Raw genomic sequence first — 27180 nt, 5'->3', positions numbered from 1 at the left:
CACCACCCTGGGTCGCTACAGGCTTTATAGACTGATGTCGGGATGTTGTTTAGATCATTTTCAGGAGAGGGAGGATTAAGCCTCTCTACTTGTATGAACTTGTCAGAGGCAGGCTTCCAGCTTACATCTCCAGTGGTTTCACAGCCCCAAGAGGCACAATAATAATCAGCCTGGAGACCACATTTATAATCTAACCCTCGTGGCCTATGAGCGCCGGGACAGACATAGTATCCCCCTTGTTGCAGCCAAAGAGAAGTGCGACCCCAAGGGGAATCGCAGGCTGGAACGGTGTGATAATGGTCCGAATTATTGGGTGCCTTGACTAGCGGAAGGAAATCTGTGGCAAGTCCCCATAAAGGGTCCCCTCCAGCTGCCAGTTGGCAAAGATCTACTTGAAGGGAGGCTTTCTGCGGTTGGGGGGCTAGGGAAGAAGAGGTGTTGACAATATCTCCTGCCTGATTTCTGATGATCCAGGTGAAGTTGTAGAGTGTGTAGCTTGAGGAGGCGCTTACGGTTTGGAGTGCCCCAAAGATGGCGAGCCATATCGCAGAGAATGGAGACATTTTTGTAAAGTACCTGGAAAAGAACACATTTATACATTTTTCTCAGGGGACAGTTCCCCTGGTGGGTTGATGAGTTTTATTAGCCTCCCAGGCAGCCATCGGGCATTTTGTGTTTTAGAATCATAGATACATGCATGTCCCTTGCCCCAGATAAGGACGGGGTCGGGACCATTCCATTTTGATGTCAGAGGATCTTTCCACAGGGCTTGTGCATAAGAGTTTGCAGTAGTAGGGTGCCAAAATCGGTCGGCTGCAGACTTTCCATCATTATCGAGTGTCAGGAAATTAAGGACAAAAAGGGCATGATTTAGCAAGGTCTTATTATTGTTGTGTGGGGGGTATAGGATACCTTTGGAGTGTTGAAGTTTTGTAAGCATATTCTTCAAAGTCTGGTGTGCTCTTTCAACAATGCCCTGGCCCTGGGGGTTGTACGGAATGCCTGTAATATGTTTGATATTTAGTTGAGCACAAAATTGTTTAAAGGAAGTACTGGTGTAGCCTGGGCCGTTATCAGTCTTGAGAGTTTTAGGTAATGGTAGAAAGGCAAGGCATGAAATCATATGACTGATAACATGTTTGGTGGCTTCTCCAGACTGTAGGGTTGCACAGAGAAAGCCACTGAAGGTATCTATAGAAACATGTATATATTTCAGTTTACCAAAAGGGCTGAAATGAGTAACATCCATTTGCCACAGTTCTCCAGGAGTAAGGCCGCGAGGATTGACGCCAAGATGGGGTTCAGGTAGTAGAGTAAGACACCCCTGACATTGGCGCACTATTTGGCGTGCCTGTTCCCTAGTAATGGAGAATAAAAGGCGAAGAGTCCGGGCATTTAGGTGGTGTATCTGATGAGCCTGTTGAGCTTGTTGAATGGGGTCAGTAGAAGATATAGCCATAACAAGGTTGGAAACTTCTCGAGAGGCTCTATCAACAAGATCATTACCAGTACTTAGGGGGCCAGGGAGACCTGAGTGAGCACGGATGTGCCCTATAAAAAAGGGATGAGATCTGGCGAGGATGAGGTTTTGGAGTTCTGAGAATAAGGGGGAGGCATTAGTGGAGGGTCGAATAAAAGGGACGGTCTCCAGAAGGGGAACTGATTGACTTATATAAGCACTATCGGTGAACAAATTAAAAGGACTATTAGGGAGAGTCTTAAAGACTTGAACAACTGCAAAAAGTTCTACAAGCTGTGCGGACAAGTAGTCGGTCCTGATCTTAGTAAGCTGTCCATTAATACTAAAGGCAGCAATTCCTGAAGAGGAGCCATCTGTGAAAACAGAAGGGGCTTGTGGAATAGGACGGCTCTTGGTCAGGGAAGGGAAAACTACAGCCTGGTTTTTAAGGAATTGTATGAGTTTGTCAGCAGGGTAATGATTATCTATCTTTCCTTGAAATGAAATACAATTGACAGCCCATTCATCTGATGTTTGTAGTAGCCATTTGACCTGAGCTGTTTCATAGGGCACAACAATGATATCAGGGTCTTTGTTAAAAAGCTTTAGGGAGCTTTCGCGCCCCATTTTAAGTATTTGTGCGATAAGAGAAGGGTAGACAGGAAGTATCTTAGAAGGAGTAGCTGGCAGATGAAGCCAATATAGGGGTTTGTTTTGCCACAGGACACCCGTAGGCGTGAAGGTTGTGGGAAGAATTAGTAGCCACAGGGCACAGGCAGGGGAATAATATGAGATATTTTGATTTAAAATGGCCTTTTCAACTAAGTTTAAGGCCGAGGCTGCCTCAGGCGTCAGGGTGCGTGGAGAAGAGGGATCAGGATCTCCTCGGAGAATGTCAAAGAGGGGCTTTAGATCTCCGGTGGTCAACTTTAGATATGGGCGAAGCCAGTTGAGATCACCTAACAGGCGTTGGAAATCATTGAGGGTCTGTAAAGAGTCTTTCCTTAATTCAACCTTTTGTGAAAGGACCTTAGAAGGGTGTAACTCGAAACCTAAGAAGAGGAAAGGGGGCTGTAATTGGACCTTTTCTGGGGAAATCTGTAGTCCTAGATCTTGAAGAGCATCAACTAATTTATGGCTGGTTTCAAGCAAGATGGCAATATCAGAGCCTGCCAGGAGAATATCATCCATATAATGGACAATGTATAGGTCAGGATGTGTAAGGCGAAACGGATCAATGGCCTGGGCAACAAATTTTTGACAAAGGGTAGGACTGTTTGCCATACCCTGAGGCAAAACCTTCCATTGAAATCTTGGGGAGGGTCCTATGCAGTTAACAACTGGGAGGCTAAAGGCGAAACGTTTTCTGTCCTCTGGATGTAAAGGGATACAGAAAAAACAGTCTTTTAGATCTATGACTATCTTATGATATCCTGCAGGTATTGCAACGGGGGACGGCAGCCCTGGTTGGAGCGCCCCCATGGGAACCATGGTCTTATTGATTTCTCTGAGATCTTGAAGAAGTCTCCATTTACCCCCTTTCTTTTGTATAACAAAGATGGGAGTGTTCCAAGGGGAGGTAGATGGTTCAATGTGGCCAACATCTAACTGTTCCTGCACTAACTGTGTGGCCGCTGAAAGTTTATGACGGGGCAAGGGCCATTGATCGATCCAGACAGGGTGGTTGCTCTTCCACGTGATTTTATCTGCCTGGAGTGCAGGGGGAGCAACGGCCCTCACGAAAAATTTTTGATGTCGTACCCTAAGCCTGTCCGTGGGGCCCTGTGTTCGGCCTCTATGGGAACGGTAATACCCTGATTATTTTTTCCAAGGCCCTTGCCCGGGATGAACCCTTGGTTTAGCATTTGATGAGTAACGGTAGCTGAGGGACTGAACATTAAAACTCCCATCTGGCTCAATATGTCGCGACCCCACAGATTCACGGGAAGCCCGGGGACAATAAAGGGGCGGACCTGACCAGTGTTTCCATCAGGGTCTTCCCAGGTGAGGAGTTGAGAGCTTTGTAAGGTGTTTTGAGAGTGTCCTATGCCTTGGAGATGAGTAAGAGAGGGCTGGCAAGGCCAGGAAGAAGGCCAGGAGGCCTTTGCAAGCACTGTAGAATCAGCGCCCGTGTCAAGGATGCCCTTGAATTCTTTGCCATTGATTTTGAGTGTGTGGTATGGGCGTTCCCGAGAAAGTTGCTGGATCCAGAAAATATCAGAGGAACCAGGCGTAGACGTCCCTCGGGAAGGCCCTAGGGAAGGATTAGATGTGTCGAGGGGTAGGGGCAGAGCCTGAGCAAGGCGTTGACCTTGGTGTATATAAAGTGGGCCTCTGGAGCTACTGGCTAATATCTTTATCTCCCCGGAATAATCACTGTCAACAATAGAGGGAAAAATGGTGATGCCCTGCAAGGTAGAGGAGGCCCTTCCAAGGATAAGAAAAAATGTTTTAGGGGGAGGGGGCCCAAAAACGCCTGTGGGGATCACCTGAGTCCCGCTATCGGGCTCTAATATGATGTCGGAGGAGGCACAGAGGTCCAGTCCTGCGCTTCCTGGGGTGGCCCTGTAAAGGGAATGGACTGATTTTGGGGAAGGGTGGGTAGGGGCTGAGTATGTTCTATCTGGCTGTTCCCCGAGGCCCTGAGAAAAGGGATTGGCTGAGGGGCCCGGGGCTGGCCCCTCTGCCCGTTTCCCTGCTGGCGAGTGATGGGGTTACCGAGTATGTCGGTGGTGGAGCGGCAGTCTCTAGCCCAGTGTCGGCCCTTTTTGCAAACAGGGCAAGGTGTCGAGGGAGGAGAAGGTCCTTTATTATAAGGGCCCTGAACCCTGGGTTTGTCATGGGAACCGTGGCATTGACGGGCAAAGTGCCCTGGCTGACCGCATTTGAAACAATTTTTTTGTTGGCCAGGGTTGGCCTGGATTACAGCACCAACCGCTAGATGAATGGCCTGAGATACCTTGGAAGTAAATGGATCAACGTCTCGGCACAAGCGAAGCATTTCATCGAGCGTCTTGTCCCGGGTCTTACCCCTGAGGACGGCTCGGCAGGAAGCGTTAGCATTTTCAAAAGCCAATTGTTTGACTAACCTGTCATTAGCGGCGTCGCTTCCTAGAGCGCGCTCAGCAGCCTCTAGAAGGCGACTGACAAATTCACTGTAATCTTCCTGGGGACCTTGGATAACCTTGGTGAGTGGTGTGGTGGGGGTGCCAGAACTAGGAAGAGTTCTCCAGGCCCCAAGAGCGGCATTATGTGTCTGAGAAAGGAGTCCAATAGGGAGATTTCGTTGTCGCTCTTCAGTGGCATATGTCCCCTGACCAGTAAGTTTTTCAAAGGTCCAAGAATGAGAGCGGGGATTTTTAAGATTATTAGCGGCTATAGTCTGGCAGCGGTCACAGAAATCAGCCCGCCAAGTTAGATATTGGCCACGGGTGAGGACAGCCTGGACTATGCGGAGCCATTCACAAGGGAGAAGGTGTCCCCCTCGAGACAGTGTTTCGAGGACAGATAAGGTGTAAGGAGCATTAGGTCCATAAGTCCTGACAGCTGTATTTAGTTCTTTTAAGTTTTTGAACTGTAATTTATGGAACTCTTTACGCTCCGGGGCGGGGGGAGGGAGTTCGTCGTCACTGCTTTCTTCCTCATCATTATTGTCAGCAGTGTCCTCTCCACCTTCAGGGGCATCAGGGGGATCAGCGGTGTTAGAGGTAGGAGATTCAGGTCGTTGGGATCGGGTGATGACAGGGAAGGTGAGGGTTTTTGGTTTGGGGTTTTTGGAGGGTTTTATGGGCAAGCGTTGGGCGGTAAGGACAGTCTCTTGTAAAGCAGCCTGAAAGGAGGCTAGTTTACTCTCTATCTCGGCCATCTGTGCAGCAAGCTTATCTTTGGTTTGTGAAAGATTGTTGCCGTTGGAGGCGGGGAATGGCAGAACAGGCGCACAGAACTGTGGATTGTAGGGTGGGCAAGTAGAAGGCCAATCTGGGTTACGATATCGTACGGCCTCATCTTCTAAGGTGGCGGCATCACCAGGATCTAAGGGGTCATTGAGTGGTCTTTTAGTCAGTAAGGGATTGGTAAGAGGACTTTTAGGAGAAGGGGGATGTTCTGTGGGCAAAGAAGGGTATATGCCTTTAGTTGGAGAGGGATCGCTCATGTCTATAACGACTGAGGGACATCTAGAGGGGGGCTTCTCAGTGGGAAGAGGAGCAACGGATGCTGAGCGAGACAGCGGTTTAAGGCAGTACTCCGTTACTGACAAGAGTTGTCGTTTTTCGGGGTCATCGGAGGCGGTTTCTACAATATCTCGAATTAGTCCCCAATAAGAGAAAGCAGCGACGGGGACGGCATCAGGGCCTTCCTTTTGTAACTTATCGTTTAAGTCTCTGCCTACCTTTTGCCATTTTTTTGGATGGATTTCAGGTCCATTAACTATGAACCAGGGACAGACTTCATCAATGAAGAGAAAAAATTTGACTAAATCCTTCTTTTTTACTCGGATTCCTCGCTCCTTGAATGAGCATTTTAAGTCTTTTATGAATTGTGCTTCTCTGGACAAGGTTTGTCCCATTTTTCTTTGTTTTATTTATCTAAAAAGAAAGAGGGATAGGAACTGAGGAAGTGAACATAGGTATCAAGGCAAAAAGGAGGAGAAGGGAACTTAACTTCTCTCCCGCGTGGGCAGCCGGTTAGTACAATCCGCTAACACGGACCCCCTGGGGTGCGTTGCCTACGGACGTCCCGCCGGCTGTGCCTTTGGGCATAGACAAGGCTCTTTTACAGAGGCGCCAGAGGAGGGATTATATCAGAGGTCTCGACGTGGGCAGTCGGTTGGTATAATCCGCCAACACGGCTCTCAAGAGGCGAATCGCAGACCTACCGCTCTCTCCAGGGCGGAGGGAGAGGTCTACGACCGGGATGCCCTCTGAGTGGACGACTTCTGCCTTAAAGTCGACTGACACACTGTATTCTCCCAACTCAGAAAAAGCAGCCTCTAACCTCAGGGGTGGACGGCTTGTGCCGAGAAGCGGGCTAGAGAGAAAAGTCCCAAATCCTTTGAAAAAAAAGGAAAAGACAAGAGGACCAAGAGAAGACAGAGGGAGTTTATGCTCAACTCTTTTCTCCGTTTAAAATTTGTTACTTATGATCCTAGCAGTCCGTGCCGAAACTAAACTAAGGCGGATGAACACTCACCGAAGACGGCGATCTCCGGTGAGCCGAAGACGAGGACCTTCCATGAGCGGTGAAAGGCAGTCTTCCCTGAAAAACTTCTCCTTAACGAGCTGCAGCCTCTGTTATTTCGTAGTCCGCCTGGGTAAGGGTTCTGCACTCGAGCCCCACGTTGGGCGCCACTTGTCCCGCCCGCGGGACCGGTTATTTGGTGGGAGAACCGAGGAGAACCCAACCTAAAGAAAAGAGGGGTAACACGGACGAGAGAAAAGAGTGGAGGCAAGACAGTATTCTGATCAAGCCTCAAATTTTATTTTTGGATAACAAACATATTTATACGGCAAGAACAAAGGGGGGCAGGCAAAGGGTACCTGTTGCAATATGATTGGTCTTCAGCTGGTGGTGTGAGGAGCGGTAAGGACAGGGGGAAGTACGAGGTGGGGGGGAGAGCAGGAGACTATCAGCACCTTTGGTGGTCAGCCAGCTTCTCGGAAAGACTTGTTTATCATGGGTTTGGTTCTCACAGCCTGAGGGCTTGAGAAACCAAGGGCGCAGCTCCCAACAGATATGTACTCATTATTACTTGCATTATGTGCACTTTGATAAGAGTAAATGCTAGCTTCTAATATTTAGAAACCAGAACTCAACATCATTTAATAACATCACAAAATAAGGAAGAAATTTATTAATTGTTACTGAAAATATTTAGGAAAGGTAAAATTTGGTTAAAGCATGGAAGGTGGTGCTGGTAAAGTTATAATCTGGAGAAAGGCTTTGTAGAGTAGACATGACATTGATTCTGAATTTCACTAGTACTAGTTTACCAGAGATGAGGCTTATGAGAGAATGTGCTATGAGATACTTTATGCATATAATATCATCTTATAGCATATTCATAACATCTCCTAAAGGCTACTCTTATGAGTCACATTTTATAAATAGGGTCATTTAGGCTTAGAAAAATTATTTAATTTGTTAAAAAATATACTAGAAGAAATAGAATTGGGCTTCACACTCATATCTCATTCCAAACCCATAGTTCTATCATTAAAAAGCAATTTAATTCATTAAATAAATGGATACCTATTTTGACTCTACAGTGTCAAGTACAGTGATGAGGACTTGAGGCATAAAGTAAGGCAGATATGTTTCCTACCTTTGAGTGATTTATAGGCACTTAACAAGAGCCCCCGGGTAAACTGATAATGTAAGGAAGTTTTAAGGTCTATGATAGAATCATCAGCTTCCCGATGAGTTCCCAAGGGATGAAGTGATCAATTCTCCCTCAGAAAAGTGCGCTCAGAACAGACCTCATGTGGATGTAATTTTCAAGCTGAGCTCTGGAACATAAACCTTTGAGCAACAGTTCAAAATCCAGATGATAGGGATGAGAAAAGTTATTCCAAAGAAAATGTGCAGCTTGAGCAAAGGCACAGAGGTGAGGTTTTTCTAACAGGTAACTTACAACTGATTAATTCATTGGAATAACTTTGACAGCCCGAGGAAATGGAACATTCAGAGTTGCTTTTGATGACTTGTACTGCACAGCTTGGTAAAAACGGAATCAGGTGATGCACCTGGGGTAGGGGAAGTGATATCTCTTTGACATTGTACATACAATAGGGACATTTCATTGAACATAATGATTTTGGATAAAGGTGAAAATGAGTAAATTTTCTTCTGAATTTTATTAAAAACTGAAAATGGTAGTTTGATCAGGGAAAATAATAATGTTCATCCAGAATTAGTGGACACTTATAAGGACAATTAGAACCAAATGTTAAAATCTTCACATATCACATTTAGAAAGCTTATACATAAAGCATATTAATTGCAATTTTTAAATAATGAAATACTCATAAAGTTAAAACCTTGATTAGGCAGAGCAAAACAAAATCTGAATAATTTCAGCAGCTAAGGCGCAGTTGAGAAAAAAGACTGAAACAAGATTGGGCAATTGTTTAGGATAAAGTTCTCAAATTAAGCTGCACATTAGAATCACCAGAGGAGCTTTTAAAAACATCCAAATATCCAGGTTTTACCCCATTCTAATTAAATCAGAATATCTGGATGTGAGAGCCAAGCATCAGTATTTTTAAAGATCCTCAGGTCATTACTACATGTAGAAATATTGAGACACCAGTGGCCCAGACCAACTTCTACTTTGTTTTACTTCCTTAGGTTCATTTTATGTAGTTAAACTTTGCAGCCAAGAAGAAATAGGACATTTTTTCTTTTTAAAACTTCTCATGAATGGAATTGGAATGCTTAATGGAATTTTAGAAGTCTACAGAAAATTTTCCAGTTGCTTTTTTTCTTATATTATAAAAATTCCTATGCTATCTTGTCTACCATCATATATTTTACAGTAAGACGTAAGTGATGATTTACTATTATGTGCCAAAAATCAGAGATGACAATATTGCATACAAAGTACTGTGCACATGGTATCTTTCCCAGAACACCTAAGCTACAAGAAAATATTATTATGAATTCTCACTTTGTCCTGTGGATTGGTTCAGACAATGATTTCACCATTATTTTTATAAAAGAGGAAAGTGAGATTTAAGTAACTGAAGCTAGAATATAGGTTTATTGATGTTCATGTCAAGATAGTATCTATTATTCCTGTACCATCTGATAGACCAAGCCAAAGCTTAATGTTCACATGATTAAACCTAGATATCAGAAATGCTATTTTTAGATAAAAAAAAAAGCAGCTAGTTTTCAATTCAATATATTTCCCTTAAGGCATTATATTTCTAAAAAATAACTGGAGATTAGAGCAAGGTCTGTAAAGAGGCAACACTTAAAATAGGGGCTAAGGAAGAAAGATTATCCCTGAGGGTATTTCTAGGTATATTGTCTTAGTAATTTTGGGCTGCTATAACAAAGTACCATTGACTGGCTGGCTTATAAATAACAGAAGTTTATTTCTTACAGTTCCAGGGGCTGAAATCTGTGATCAGGGTGCCAGCACAGTCAGCTTGTGGTACAAGCATTCTCTGGGTTGTAGACTGCTGACTTCTTTTGTATTCTCACATGGGTAAAAGAGAAAGCTAGCAATATAGCATCTTTTTATATGGACAGTAATTTTATTCAAGATGTTGCCATCCTCATGACCTGATTACCTCCTAAATTCTCCACCTTCAAATACTGTCACATTGGGGATTTGATTTCAATATGTGAAATTTGAGGGGAAACAAACATAAGATCTATAACATATTAATCCACATGCAAGTTAAGAAATACTTATCACACACCTACAATGTCCTTAACACTCACTAAGCACCATGGTGCAAATAAACAGAAGACAGTTTCTTGTATAAGGAGATTACAATATATTCATGTGAAAAAGACAGCACTTGCTATAAAATCACCTTGTAATCTCGTGTATAATTGTTCTGTGATGTTAATGAGAGAAACTTCATCTTGTACCATCATGGTGTGAGAGAAGTCAATTCTATTTTATAATCTCTTTCAAATATTATACAAAATTATCTTAAACTCATAGTTTAGAAGATATACATCAGAAGAGGAGATTAATATGAGAAACTTTAAGAAGATTTTGTCTTGTTTAAATGGTAAGGATGGCTATGGAAGAGAGGAGAGCTCTTCGAACAAAAGAGCGATACTGTACCAGATATAAAAAATCCATTTGTGTTCTTCTAAATTATTCTTCATGTTAAAACATGCAATGAATAGGGAAAACAAACAAACAAAACCCCCAAATTTTTTATGTCACAATGTTTCTTTAACTAATAAATTCCTCCATCAGCTTCTCCTTCACCAGAATGCGAGTTCCTTGTTGATAGGGACAATGTTTTGTTAATTTTAATTCTGCACAACATAGAGGTCTATGAAAAGAATTTCTTAATTGTAGAACTTATTTTAAATTAAGGTAAAAGCACAGCTAACATTATATTAAATTGTGAAAAACTGAGAGCTTTTCTCTGAGATTGGGAATAAGACAAAGATGCCCACTCTCATCACTTCTATTCAACATAGTGTTGAAAATCCTATTTAGAGTAACTAGGGAAGAAAAAGAAATAAAAGACTTCTAAATTAGAAAAGAAGTAGTAAAATCATCTATTTGCACATGACATGATTGTATGTATATAGAAAATCCTAAAGACTCCATCGAAAAACTGTTAAAACTAATCAATGAATTTAGTAAAGTTGCAGAATATAAAATCAATATACAAAAATCAGTAGTGTTTCTATACACAAACAATGAACTATCCAAAAAGAAAATTAAGGAAACAATCTCACAATAGTGTCAAAAAGAATAAAATAGAAATAAATTTAACTAAGGAGGTGAAAGACTTGAATATTAAAAACTACAAAGCATTGATAAGAGAAATTAAAAAAAACACAAATTAGTGAAAAGACAGCTCATATTCATGTATTGGATGTTTTACTAATTATTAAAATGTTCATACTACCCCCAAATGACCTGTAGATTCAGTGTTATCTCCATCAAACTTCAATGGCATTTTTAAAACTGAAATAGCAAAACAACCCTAAAATTTATGTGGAGACTCAAAAGACCCAGACTACCTTAAGAGATCTTGAGAAAGAAGAACAAAGCTGAAGGCGTCACCTTTCTTGAGCTTGAAATATATTACAAAGCTATAGTAGTTAAAGCAGTATAGTACTGTCATAAAGACAGAATATAAAACAATAGGACAGAATGGAGAGTCTATAAATAAATTTACGCACATATGGTCACTGATCTTTGATAAGGACACCACACAATGGAGAAAGGACAGTCTCCTCAATAAACAGTGTTGGGAAAACTAGGTATTCACATGCAGAAGAATGAAATCGGACCCTTATTTTGCACTATATAAAAATCACCTTGAAATGGATTAAAAAGTTAAATGTAAGATATTAAAATGTAAAACTGCTGGAAGGAAATATAAACTACTTTTACATTGGTCTTGACAATGATTTTTGGAATATGACATCAAAAGCACAGCAAAAAAGGCAAAAGTAGAGAAGAGAAACTATATCAAACTAGTACTCTTCTGAACAACAAAAGATATAACTAACATAATCAAAAGGCAACCTATGAAATTGAAGAAAATATTTGCAAACCATTTATCTTTAAAAACTCCTATGACTCAATAGCAAAAAAGAAAAAAAACATTAAAAAATATTTAAAAACATTAGAGTATAGTCATTTCTCTAAAGATGGACAAATAGCCACCAGATATATGAGAAGGTACTTAACTTCACTAATGACTAGGGAAATGAAAATTAAAACCACAATGAGATATTACCTCACAATTGTCAGAATGGCATTTATCAAAAAGAGAAGAGGTTACTAGTGTTGCTGAGGGTGTGAAGGAATAGAAATCCTACAGTGTTGATGAAAATGTAAAATTGCATAGTAATAATGGAAAATTGTATGGAGGTTCCAGGGAAAATTAAAAATAAAATTACCATGTGATCCAGCTATCCCACTCCTGGGTATATGTCCAAAAGAGATGAAATGAAAATCTCAAAGAGATATCTGCCCTCTTCACTGCAGCATTATTCACAATAGCCAAGATGTGAAAGCAATTCAAATGTCCATCAACAGATAAAGAGATTTTAAAAAATGTGATATATGCATCTAATGGAATATTAATTCAGTTTTCTAAAAGAGGGAAATCTTAGCAATGGTATGGTTGTGCTTAGAGGTATGCTAAATAAGCCAGTCATAGACAAACGGATATTGCATGATTCTATGTATAGGAGATTTCTAAAATAGTCAAACAGAGTAAAGAATGGTGTTTGCCAGGGGCCAGGGGAAGGAAATGGGGAGTTGTGCTCAATGGATATAAAGTTTCAGTTATGCAAGATGAATAAATTCTAGATATCTACTATAAAATATACTGCCTATAGTTAATAATGCAGTATTGTACACTTGGAATTTTAAGAGAGCAGATCTCATGTTCTTACTAAAAGAAAATACGGCCCCCCCCCAAAAAAAAAAAAATTCAAAAGGATACCAGGAAACTTTTGGAGGTGATGGTATTACCTAATTGTTGGTGATGGTATTAGATGTGTATGCATATGTCTATACTTATCAAACTATGTATATTAAATGTGCAGTTATTTTTATATTAATTGTACCTCAATAACACTGTTAAAGGATTGAGAAAAAAGATGATGAAGCATCATTTAAATTATTCTTGGTCCACCTACTTAATTCCACATAAAAAATTTTTCTCTCTTCTAACATCGGTACCTAAGAACATCGATTTTGGGCTGCGTAGGACAGACCGAAGGTCTAAATTCTTCATCCTGACAGAAATTTAAATCCTTTCACTTATCATTTAGATAATTGGACATTATATAGATACATCTTATACAAACTTACTTTAGTAAATAACGCATCAAAAATTTATTATGACATAAGATGATCTTAATGATGTCAGTAAATTCTGTGACATGAAGAAGCACACATTTGTTAACACAAGAATTTTCATGTATTAGTAGAATGCCACCAACTGTGAAATGAGGCAGCACATTTTTTTTTCTATTGTAAATGCAATTTATTTTTTGTCTATCTACTTGAGAAGGTGTTTAAACGTATATTTTTAGCTCTGCATTTTTCTATTTCTTAAGATGTACATATTCTGAATCTTTAATAAAAAACCATCATGGTGCCCTCAATTTTGTTCACCTTCCATAATGAACCACTTGCTTTCCCTTTCTGCAGTTGCAGTGGAAAGGCATGAGACACTGGCACACATTGTGGATTTTTAAAAATTAAATTGGAAAAATTAAACTTTTAGTGATTTTAAGGGTTGAAGAAAGTCCAGCATGCTCAAAGAAAGTTTTTTAATGTGGTGCCTAATAGACAATTCTTAAATATGGACCAAAAATAGAATATATTCTAGCTGTAAAAATACATATTTCTATCTGTATACTTTAATATTACTGAATAGAATGCAACTAATATTTTTTGAGTATCTACTCTATGTCAGGAACTATATTATTTCATCAAACATATAGGGAAAATAATTCAGGGTAGGCTAAGGTGATTAATCACAGAGATTGATTTAAACATAGATTGTTTGGTATTGATTTTTATTATTTTCCTTGTACCTATTTTAAGTGTACATTCTTGTAACTCTCACTATTGTCAAGATATTGAAAATTTCCATTACCCCCCAAAAGGTTTTTCATGTCCATTTACAGGAAACTTTTCTCCAAACCCAATCCAGGCAGCTATTAATTGATTTCTGGTTTTCCAGAATACCTAAGCCTAAGAAAATATTTTCTCTTGTTTTGCCTGTTTTTGAATTTTATATAAATAAAATAATACAGTATGTATTCTTTTGGGTCTGGCTTCTCTGTCAGTAAGTATTTTGAGATTCATTTGTGTGTACCATTAGTTTGGCTCATTTTTATTGCTGAATAATATTTCATGGAGAGTATTACACAATTACTTCCTCTATTCACCTGTTGATGTCTATTAGGTTGTTTTCTAGTTTTGGCTATAATGAATAAAGTTACTATGAACATTTGTGCACAAATATTTTTGTAAATATGTGTTCTTTATAATATTCCTGAAATCCCAAGGAGTGGAATGGCTGGGTGGTATGGGAAGTATATGCTTAACATGTTGAGAGACAGCCAAACTGATTTTCAAAGTAGTTGCACTGTTTTGTATTTCCAGCAACAAGGCGTGAAAGCTACCACTGCTCTGCATCTATCACTAAAACTTGAGAAAAATCTTTTCAGTTCTAACTGTTCAAGTGGATCTCATGTAAGTTGAATTTAACATGCATTTCCCTGATTTACTGATATTGAGCATCTTGTTATATCATTTGACATTTCTGGTCATTTATATGTCTACTCTTGTGACATGTACATTCAAATTTTGCCAAATTATATTGTGTTGTTTCTCATATTGATGAGTTGTAAGAATTTTTAAATATATTCTGGATGCAAGCTATTTGTTAAATATATTCACCAAGATTAATAGGAATTATCCTCCAGACTGAAGACTGGTTTTTTAATTTTAATTTTTATTTTTCATTTCAGTGATGGCTCCCAGGACCACAAGGTTTTTATTTTAATGGTGTGATTTTTCATTATTTTAATGATTGTACTTTCGCTAACCCAAGCTTTTCCTCTATGTTGTTTGGGGCTGTGATCCATGTCAATTTAATTTTTATGTATAGCGTGTAGTAACGTCATTGTTTCTCTTTTCCCCAATTAGGTATTTAATTTTTCTAACATAGTTTTTTGAGACTAATCTTTCTCCATTAATATACTTTGGGATCTTTTTGAAAATCAATTTATTATATACATGAAATTCAATTTTTGGACTTTCTGTTTGGTTCCATTGCTCTCCCTAACTGTACTCATACCAATAACATACTCTCGTTATTATACCTAAGTTATTTCCATAGTTCACCATGGAGATGTAAATGTTTTCTATTTTCCCTTATATTCCATTTTACTCTCTTCCTAAGTTATATATATTTATTATATTTCCATAAATTTTAAAATCAGTTTGTCAAATCCTCAGAAAAAACTGCTAGGAATTTGGGATTACGCTGAATCCACATATCAATTAAGAGTGAATTGATATCTTAGTATTATCAAGTGTTCTAATATATTTTAAGTTCTTTGATACTTTTGTAAAGTATATATTTTATTTTATTTTCTACCTTTTTGTTGTTAGTCTGCTGAAATACATTTAACTTTTGAGTTCTGCTCTTGTATCCTGTAACCTTATAAAAATCACTTACTGGTTGTGGTAAATTTTTTGTAGATTCCTCAAGATATTTTATATACATAATGTTGTGAACCATGAGTGAAGAAATTTTACATCTTTCTTTACATCTTCATTGCTTTTGACTTCTTTTTATTGCCTTGGTGCACTCTCTAGAACTTCTATTGCAATGTGTATAATAGAAATATTGAGATGAATATCCTTTATTTTTTCCTGATCTTAAGAGGAAAACATTCAGGTTTTCCCCATTAATTTTTTCATAGTTGTCTTTTATCAGGCTGAAAAAGTTTCTTTATATTCCAGTATCCACTTTTTAAAGATTCTATTCTAGAGAATACAAAGTTTCTTTCCATTCCTAGAAAAACACTAGTCTGTAGGTTGTTTTCTTATATCTTTGTGTTTTTGATTTCAGAGTAATACTGGCATCATAAAATGAACTGTTCAGTTTTTTCCTTCTCCAGTGTTTTCTGAGACATTTTTGCATTTTTCCTTCCTTTTAATGTTTCGTGGAATTAACCATTGAAGCTTATGGATACTGTCATACTTGTATACTGCAAATGTCACTCTCTTATGTTTTATTATTTTTCAGTTCAATACATCTTATTTTCTTCTGTGACTTCTTAAACTAAATGGCATTATTAAAAATTAACCACTCAATTTTCAAATATTTGAGGATTTCCTTTATTTGTTAGTAATTTCTACTTTAATTCAATTGTTGGAAGATTTAATTCATTTTAAATTTATTAAAACATTTTAAAGTCCAACAAATGTTCTATCTCCATGACTATTCCATGTAAGCTTGAAAAGAATGTGTATTCTGCTGTGGTTTGCTGGAGTGTTTTATCAATGTCAATTAGGTCAAGTTGATTGACAGTTTTGCCCAAGTCTTGTATATCACCACTGATTTTATGTCTGCTTGTATTATCAAAGACTGAGAGTGGAGCATTGACATCTCCAACTTTTGATTTGCCTGCTTCCCTTTTATTTTTTTCAGTTATTGCTTCATATATTTTGAAGCTCTTGTTAGTGGCATGCAAATTTAAAATGTTTGTGTCTTCTGTATAAAAATACCTCTTTATTCCCACTGTTATTCTTATTCTAGCGTACTTTTTTCTGACATTAATATAGCCACTCTTTTCTTTCCTTAATTTGGATCGAGTACTTTTTAAGTATTTCATTTTATTTGTAGAATTAGTGGTATCTCTCCTTTTTAAAAATATTTTTTAGTGGCTGTATTAGGACTTACAATATGAATCTTTAACTTTCCACATTGTACTTTTGAATAGCACTATACCACTTCACATAAAATGTAAGAAATTTATAACAGTATAGTCCAATATATTTATCTTGTCTTAGAGTTATTACTTTCATAGCTTTACTTCCACATAAGCTATAAATTCCACAATGCATTGTGAGGAGGGTTTTTTTTGGGGGGGGGTCTGCTTTTTGTTTGTTTGTTTTTTTGTTGGCTACAGCCAATTATCTACTAAAGAAATTTAAAAATGAAACTTAAAAAAATTATGAATATTTTAATCATTCTGTTGTTCATTCCTTTGTATAGAAACAAGTATACATGCGACATCAACTTTTCTTATTGTGGAGAACTTTCTTTAATATCTGATCCCCCACTCGCCCCAACCCCCATTCATCCTTTTCACTAATTTCCAAACTTTTATTCAGTATAAAGTAATTTGAATTGTTATCTGAAATTATGTGGGCTGTACTAACAAGTATTGGCAATCATTTAATTACAGCTTCCTGGTATTCTAAATGTCAGGGTCTTTTATGTATTTAGATTTATAACTTGGAAATAAACCAAATGATGTTATGTTTTGCTGTGGTCGTGACTTAGATATCCATTTACTATCTGGTTTAAACTATGACATGAAATTGTTCCGGGTAAAATAAACCTTTATCGAATTTACTTTAAGCTTGCTGCAAAGATTTAAGGAATAGGCTTTTAAAAAAATCTCTGAAATATACAATGAGGAGAAATATTTCTTCCATTTGGATATCTAGTAATGCTCTAGTCATATTTTATAATGTAGATTTGAGGTCATCTTGTAAGCCTGTCGATTCATGAACTAAATTTAGTATTGTGTTCATTTTTTCTTTTCCTATTTGATACTATATGTATCCCTTGTTTTCCACTTAGAAAAAACCATAACTGAGGCTCAGTTCTCCATAAGAACACATTAGTGTGAAATTGCTTCATATTGCATTGCTCTCAGGAAATAATCATTTTAGATGAATTTTGGGTAACTTTTTATGCAGAGAGAAAATATAAAAACTGTAAATCTAATATAGTAGATAGAAATTTAATGACAGCTGAAAAATTATGTTTGAGAATTCCTGAGCTGGTTTACTGATATGGAGTATCTAGTTTCACACTTTTCCATTTTTGTTCTTTAAACAACTTCAATTTTTTTATTTGTTTAATAATAATACCTAACAGTTAAAAAAAGAAGTGTTGTAGGCATTTTATATTATCTTATTAAATTCTCTCAATATCATCTTAATAAATGCATGATAAGCACTTTTAGAGACATGTAAACTGAAGGTCAGGAAGTTAAATTATTTGCATAATAAATGAAAGAACTAGTATTTAAATTCTGTTTTTTTCCTTCACATTTCTACCATCAACAACTCAGTAATAAAAGTATAAAATTTAGTTTAATTTTTCATCTAATTTTATCTTCTTTTCTTCTTTTCTTTTTGTCTTCTTCTCTATATGTCTCTATCTCTGTTTTTCTCTTTCTTTCCACACACTTGTAATGATGATTAATGAACAGAATCAGTGATTTATCATGTCTAAAACTTTGGAGTCCTCCTTTCCTCTTCCCCATCTTAACTTAAGATGGATCATGTCATTTTTATTGGTTCCCATTGTTGCAGAATAAAGCTACATTCCTTACCATTGCCTCTAAGGCCTTACATAATTGGACTCACCTCTCTAGCCTTATCTATTATTCTTCTCTATTCACTTGTTTACTCTCTCTGGGGTTAATTAATGACCTTCTTTATCTTTCTAGAGCATGTTAGCTTTATTCCTAACTCAGGCCTTTGTACTGACTTACTCTGCTTGGCACGTTCTTCCTTCAAATATCTGTAGTGATAATTACCTTACCCCATTTCAGATTTACTTAAATGTCTTTTTTTACCTGTCCTACCCTGACCACTGTATTTAAAGTCGCAATCCATATTCTCAATCTTTCTCATCTTTTGTTTTATTTTCATATTTCTAATATACTATATAATTTAATTTTTCACTCTTATTTTTCTCTCTATATCTACTTATGACAAACCACAACCTCCAAAAGGGGAGAGATCTTTATTTCAATCACTGATCTGCCTGGTACACACTCAAGAAAGGCTTAGAATACAGTTCATACTCCAGTAATGAATGAATAAATAAGTGCTATATAGGAGGAGTTGTCAGAATGATGAGTTTTCAGAGTAGATTGTGAGATGGGGGCTGGAAGCAGAAAGGAGTAGGTTTAAATCCTGAAATGGGTGGCATAGTTCCAAAACATGTCTGTGTAATTTAGATAGAAAGGAATGTGACTATAAGTGCTGGAATGCATAAGCCTTCACAGGTCTATGAAATAATAATGTTTTGGAGAGATGTCTTCTTTTTTAGATAATCAGTTAAATATTCTGTCTATTTTTTTTTTTTTTAATTCCTCATGGCCTTTACTGAACCCTCAGAAGGAAGAAGTGAAGTCCTAAACAATTTCCTGATGTTTAGCTTGGATTATGGTTGAGAGAACATCTTATATCCTAGAGACTTTATTATTTTAAAAAAAGGGGAGAAAAGCTCCCTTTATTGAATCCAGGAAGAAGTATTTTTTCACTTTAGTATTTTTGAGTGATAATGTTGTAGGAACACAGGCTTTCCTCTGACAACCCAATAAATTTTGTTGAGGGGGAAACACATACAAATAAAAACAATTTATTCCTCACTATCACAAGATGGATCATAAGATGTATAAAGTCTTAGAGACTCATCTGGGGTAGAGAGGTTAAGAATGTGTTCCTGAAGGCAAATTGATATTACTTTATGTTTCTGGACGATAGCTTTTGACTAAGCAAAATTGTCATTTAGAGAATCAACCAGAGGAAGAAAAGCCAGGTATATTTCATTTCCTAATTCAAAATAAATCCGTTTGAAAGGAAATGTTAGTGAAAATATATTAAATTGAATTGTCTCAAAAATAGCCATCTTAAAATATGGACCTTAAACTAGCTAAAAATATCATTTTTTAACCCTGAAGATGTTGGTGCTAAACCTAACTTCGACAATAAAAAAAATTAAATACTCTCTTTGTAATTAAAATGCACTTTAAAAAATCTAGAGTAATTTTATTTAAACTGCATTTTCAGTTAAGTGCGAAGCCTAGCTTTAAAAACAGTTTCGAAACATGTAGGGTGTATCTGTTTTTTTCTCCATACATTGATAGAAATGTCAAAAAAAATGTCTAACTTTGAAGCAAAAGAATGATAAGAAGCAGTGAAAACTAAACATTTCCATTTCCATGTATTTGAATATAACTGATACTTGTAAGTTCTCAGTATTAATTCCTAAAATTGTTGTAAATTAGTAATGCTGACTCTTTTTGAATATACCAGAGTTTTTATAGCACATTGGATAAAATGCATAGCCAAATTTTGTGTAATTTCTTTCAGAATCTGTATGCATTATAAGATAGCTAAAAATATTTTATTATTAATAATGGGATAATATTTTAATACAAAATTAATCAATCCTCATTTTAAGTTATTTAAGATATTTAATATTTTTTATTCTATCAAATCAAAATTTATGCTAGCTACTAGACTGCTTAATTTTAAGCTAAACATAGCTTTCTCTTTCATTAAATTAAAAAAATTTATATAAGAAAATATAATACATATGTACAATGGAATATTACTGTGCCATAAAAAATGAAATATTACCATTTATGAGTACATGGATTGACCTAGAGAGTACTATACTAAGTGAAAGTCAGAGAAAGACAAATGCCACATGATTTCACTTATATGTGGAATCTAAAGAACAAAATAAATGAACAAACAAAACAGAGACAGACTCACAGATACAGAGAACAAACTGATGGTTACCAGATGGGAGGAGATTGGAGGCTAGATCAAAAAGATGAAAGGGTTAAGAAGTAAAAATTGGTAATTACAAAATAGTCATGCAGATGTAAAATACACCAAAGGTAATATAGTCAATAATATAGTAACAACTGCTTATGGTGCCAGGTGGTTACTTGACTTGTTGGGAGGATCACTTCATAAATTATATAAGTGTCTAACCACTATGTTGTACACCTGAAACTAATATAAAATAATATTGAATGTCAATTGTAATTGAAAAAAAATAATTTAAAAAAGCAGCATTTGTTCATGATATGTAATACAACTAATGTAGTTATATTTTTATTTTTATTTTTGGTTTTAATTTAAGTAATCCCCAAAGGTAAGTAACAGAGTTGCATATATACACACAGTGATATCTCATTATGGTTTTAATTATCATTTCCATAATGAGTAATATTTTTGAACTTTTTTCTTTATTTTTATTGTTTATTTGGATATGCTCTTTATGAAGGGCCTATTCAAATATTTTCCTCACCTTTCCACTGAGTTATTTTTTCTAATTGCTTTATAGAAATGCTTTATATATTCTCAATATGAGCATTGATTTGATATGTGTACTGAATATTTTCTTTCAGCCTGGTGCATATCTTTTCACTTTCTTAATAAAGTTTTTAAGTTCGACTTATTATTTTTCTCTGTTTTTAGTGTTTTTTTTTTTTTTGTATCCTAGTAAAGAAATGCTTGCATTACTCAATGTAAAGCTGATATTGACAATATTTATTATACTACCTTTCTGTGGTCCATCGTGAACTAACTTTCAGGCATGATGTGAGAAAGGAGTTAAGATTTATTGTTTGTTTGCTTTGAAACTAGAGATCAACTGCAAAAAAAAATCAGGAAGAACCACAAATATATGGAGATTAAACAACATGTTACTGAGGAATAACGGGTCAGAGAAGAAATAAAAAGAGAGATCAAGAGATACATAGAAATGAATGAGAATGATAGTATAACGTATCAAAATTTTGGGGACATGGCAAAAGCAGTCATAAGAGAAAAGTTCATATCATTACAGTCCTATCTCAAAAAATAAGAATGAGGCCAAATAAATAACCTAATGCTTCATGTTAAAAAAAAAATTAGAAAAAGAAGAACAAATAAAGCCTAAAGTCAGCAGAAGGAAAGAAATAAAAGTTAGAGTAGAAATAAATGAAATTGAAAACAAAAACAAAAAAGATAGAAAAAATAAATGCAACAAATACCTAGTTCTTTGAGAAAGTTAATAAAATGGACAAACCTCTGGCTAGACTCATTAAAGAAAAAAGAGAAAGGACACAAATAAACAAAATCAGGGATGAAAGAGGGGAAATTACAACTGACATCACAGAAATACAAATGATCATATTAGAATACTATGAAAAAGTATATAATGCCAAATTTAATAAGCTAGAAGAAATGGACCAATACTTAGAAAAATACAACCTTCCTAGGCCGAATAAAGAAGAACTGGAAATTCTAAATAAACCAATCAGCAGCATGGAAATTGAAACAATCATCAAAAACCTACCAAAAAGTAAAAGTCCAAGACCAGATGGCATCACCAGTGAATTCTCACCAAACATTCGAAGAAGATTCAAATTCTTTCAAAAAATCGAAGAGGAGGCAATACCTCCCAACTCATTTTATGAGGCCAATTATTACTCTGATAACAAAACTTGGTTAAGAAAACACACAAAAAAAGAAAACCACAGACCAATATCTCTCATGAACACACATGCAAAAATCCTAACTAAGATACTAGTGAACGGAATACAGCAATATATTAAAAAGACTGTATACCACAATCAAGTGGGCTTCATCCCGCAGGCACAGGGATGGTTCAACATATTCAAATCAATTAATATGATATACCACATAAACAAATAAAAAAATAAGAATCATATAATCATATTATTAGATGCAGAAAAAGCCTTTGACAAGATACAGCATCATTTATGATCAAAACACTTAACAAAATCAGTATAGAAGGAAAGTATCTTAATATAATAAAGGCCATCTATGACAAACCCTCAGCCAACATTATACTTAATGGTGAAAAACTAAAAATCTTGCCTCTAAGATCAGGAACAAGGCAAGGCTGTCCACTATTGCCACTGTTATTCAATATAACATTAGAGGTCTTAGTAAGAGCAATCAGACAAGAGAAAGATATAAAAGGCATCCAAATAGGAAATAAAGAAGTTAAACTATCATTATTTGTGGATAACATAATTCTGTATATAGAAAACCCTAAAGACTCCACAAGAACACTAGTAGAAACATTAAGCAAATACAGTCAAGTTTCTGCACAAAAAATTAATGTTAAAAATTCCATAACATTCCTATACTCTAATAATGAAGCATCAGAAAAAGAAGTGGAAAAAATAATTCCATTAACAATTACAGCAAAAAGTAAAAAATTCCTAGGAATAAATTCAATGAAACATGTGAAGGACCTATATAATGAAAACTACAAGACCCTATTAAAAGAAATCAAAGAAGACACAAAGAAATGGAAAAATATTCTGTGTTCTTGGATTGGAAGAATCAACACTGTTAAAATGACTGTATTACCTAAAGCATTATACAGATTTAATGCAATCCCCATCAAAATCTCATTAGCATTTTTTAAATAAATAGTATAAAAAATCACCAGATTTGTATGGAAGCACAAAAGACCCTGAATTGCCAAAGCCATCCAGAGAAAAAAGAACAGGGTTGGAGGCATCACTCTGCCCAGCTTCAAATTATACTACAAAGAAATAATAATCAAAACAGCATGGTGTTGGCAGGAAAACAGACACACGGATCAGAGGACATAATCAGAAGTCCAGAAGTAAACCCATATTTATATAAGCAAATAATTTTTGACAAAAAAAGCCTAAAACATACAGTGGAGAAAGAAAGCCTCTTCAATAAGTGGTTCTGGGAAAACTGGAAAGCCACCTGCAAAAGAGTGAAATGAGATTTTTGTCTATCATCACACACCAAAATTAACTCAAAATGAATTAAGGACCTAAATATAAGACCTGAAACAATAAAGTGTATAGAAGTAAACATAGGAACTAAAATCAAGGACCTTGAACTTAAAGAGGATTTTATGAATTGGACCTCAAGGGAAGTAAAAGCTAAAATAAATGAATGGAACTACATCAAACTCAAAAGCTTCTGCTCAGCAAAAGAAATTATCAACAAGATAAAGAGACAACCATACAAATGGGAAAGTATATTTGCAAGCAATGCCTCTGATAAGGGCCTAATATCCAAAATATACAAAGAACTCATACAACTCAATAACAACAACAACAAAAAACCCAAATAATCTAATCAAAAAATGGGCAGAGGACCGGAACAGACACTTCTTCCTAGAGGACATACAAATGGCCAACAAATATATGAAAAGATGCTCAACATTGCTAGATATTAGGGAATTGCAAATCAAAACCACAATGAGATACCATTTCACACCTATTAGAATAACTATAATCAACAGTACAAGTAATAATAAATGCTGGGGAAGATGTGGAGAAATAGGAACCCTCATACATTCCTGTTGGGACTGTAAATTGGTATAGCCACTGTGGAAAACAATATGGAGGATCCTCCAAAAACTAAGAATCTCTCTACTGGGTGTTTACCCAAAGAATTGAAAACCCATATCCAAAAAGATATTTGCACACTAATGTTCATAGCAGCTTTATTCACAGTGGCCAGGACATGAAACCACCCGAAGTGTCCTATGATAGATGATTGGCTTAAGAAGCTGTGGTACCTATATACAATGGAATATTACTCAGCCATAAGAAGAGATGAAATACTGTCTTTTGCGACAACATGGATGGACCTTGAGATAATCATGTTAAGCGAAATAAGCCAGACAGAAAAAGTTGAAAATCACATGATATCACTTATATGTAGGACCTAACCCTAAAAGCAACAAATGAACAGGATAAACAGAGACTCATGGACATGGACAATGGACTAGTGGTTACCAGAGGGTAGGGGATGAAGGAGAAGTGGAGAGGTAGATGCAGTAAAGAGCATCGCTATAGGGGGGTTGAAGGAGGGCAAAGTGGGTAAAGGGGATCAAATACATGGTAGCTGAAGGAAAAACTGGACTTTGTGTGGCAAACATGCAATAGGATATACAGATGTCAAATTATAATGTACACTTGAAAATTATATAATTGTGTTAACCAATGTTACCCCAATAACCTTAATTTAAAAATAATTATTTTTTCCATCAATCTATCCATTAATTCAAAATTATTTGTTGAAAGTACCACCCTTTCCCAAGTGAACTGTGGTTACTATTTCCCAGTCCCTATCTGAGCCACAAGGAGATCTTTCTTTTATTTTTCCCTTTTTTTAAAATTCTTTTCTCTCTCTCTCTCTCTTTTTTCCCCCTTTCTCTTTGTATTTTTGGAAATCTTTTCTTAATCTTTATAATGAGTCTAGATAAATTCCCTAGAGAGAAAGCCCACAAAAATGCAGGGGTTATGTCTCTGGTTGAACTTGTCTCTCCAGATTTCAGGGTGGTGGTTTGTGGTTTGTCTTGTGACTTCAGTTCTTTGATGTGTGCAAGACAAGTCATTGATTATCAACTTGTCTCTATTTGATTTTTTTTGTTTCAAGGACAGGAGTGACAACTTCCAAGCTTTTTACTTCTTGGATCTGAAATTGGAAGTCCCTCTCACCTTACACTTTTGAACTTATAGATTATAAAATATGTATAGAGAAAATAACTGTTCTTATGTTCTTGTCTGCTAATTTAGTATCAGTGTCTATTCTGGGTTGGTGTGGGACATATTTTCTTACTTATTTGGAAACCTTGTAGTTTTCGATTGGAGACCAGATGCGAATTTTATCAATTTGTTTGCTGGATATTTTCATAATCTGATAAATATTCTCATTTTATTTTGGGATGCAGCTAAGTCACTTGGAAATAGTTTGATTCTTTTGGGTCTTGGTTTTGAGACTTCTTAGGAGGGACCACAACAGTGCCTATTCTAGACCTGATTATTACCTACTACTGAAACAGGACACTTCTGTGTATTCTCCCCAGTAGCCATTGAATCTTGAGAATATCCAATTTGGCTGCTGGGAATGAGCACTATTCCTGAATTTGGGGTAGTATGTGTTTCTTCTAATCCTTTCATGTGATTATTTGCCCAATTTACTTAGTATTCTTACACATGTGCTGATCCTTTGATGATCCCTAGGGTACTCTCTCTGTGCAGTATTCTCCTTTCTGGTACGTTCTTGATAACTGTAACTGCCTTGGTGTCCTTGGACTCTCAGGCCCCCTCTTCAAATCAAGGAGTCTGCCAAACTTCTGTTGGGTTCCCTCTTCTTCAGCAACATCCTGGAAACTCTCTCCAGGCAGTAAGCTGGGGCAATTGTAGGGCTAACCTTATTTGTTTCCTGTCTCTAAGGAATCCCTGTCACTTGTTCACTAATGTCCAGTGTCTTGAAAATCATAATCTCACATATTTTGCCAGTTTTGTTTGTTTGTTTGTTTTTTGGTTTACAGGAGGGTAATTCTGATCCCTGTTTCTCCATCTTGGCCAAAAGTAGAAGTTCACGCATTGCTAGTGAGTCCTTGAAATGTGGCTAGGGCAAATTGAAATGTGCTGTTTGTATAAAATATACACTTGAGTTTGAAATCCCAGTAAGAAAGAATAATGTAAAATATTTATTTATTTAATATTTTTATAGTGATTATATTTTGAAATAGAGATATGAATATTGGATAAAATAATATGTATTCTAAAATTCATTTCCCTTGTTTCTGCCTTTTAAATGCGACTGGTGACAAATTTTAAATTATATATTTTCATTATGTTTCCATTGGAAAGTACTGAATTAGACATTCCACAGAACGTCTTTTATTCACTGTAAATTGATAACGTCATATTAACGGTACTAGGGGCAGGAAGTGGAAAATATTTTGGATGTTGTATTAAAATACATATGCTCCAGAGAGTGATGTGTAACATATTGATTTAGAGCCATGCTACCACAATGAATTTTTTAGGGGTCCTATGTTTTGTGCATGCTCATATCTTGTGATAGATTTCTATGATTCGAGGATATACGTGGAAAATAAAAGGGCTTAGCTTGATAGGTTGGTATGAGACAAAAATGGACTGCTGCTACATGACAGCAGATGCAGCATTTAAAGACAGAGTGAAGGAAGATACTTCTGCTGAGGATAAACTTTAGCAATAGCCTTAGTCTTTTACTTGCTTAAAATCAAGTAATCCACTTTGCAATGAGGGTCTGACAATGGGTACGTGACCATATCCATGTCACATAGAAGCTACAGACCTCATAAAACATTGAAATGATCTTTTAAAGGTATAGAGGAGGATCCAGCTTAGACATATACTTTGAAATAATAGCCAAATGTGGTGCTGTGTTCTCAATGGATAGAATAGATTGGTTCAGGTACCAAGTCACTCCTAGTGATTCACCTGAAGAATCTGTATTTCATACCTGTGAAAATTTAGGCTCAATATGGCAAGAGGTCTTGGTTCTCAGGGAAAGGGTATAATAAAGTTAGAGTTGTGCTTACCAGTGAACACAGGTAAAAAAAAAAACAAGGCAAAAAAACCATTCTATGATATATATATGTATATATATGTATATATATCATATATATATATATATA

Source organism: Rousettus aegyptiacus, unplaced genomic scaffold (genome assembly GCF_014176215.1).
Source record: "Rousettus aegyptiacus isolate mRouAeg1 unplaced genomic scaffold, mRouAeg1.p scaffold_m13_p_13, whole genome shotgun sequence".
NCBI lineage: Eukaryota > Metazoa > Chordata > Mammalia > Chiroptera > Pteropodidae > Rousettus > Rousettus aegyptiacus.
The sequence above is the reverse complement of the archived record's forward strand: the minus strand, read 5'-3'. Positions refer to the sequence as shown.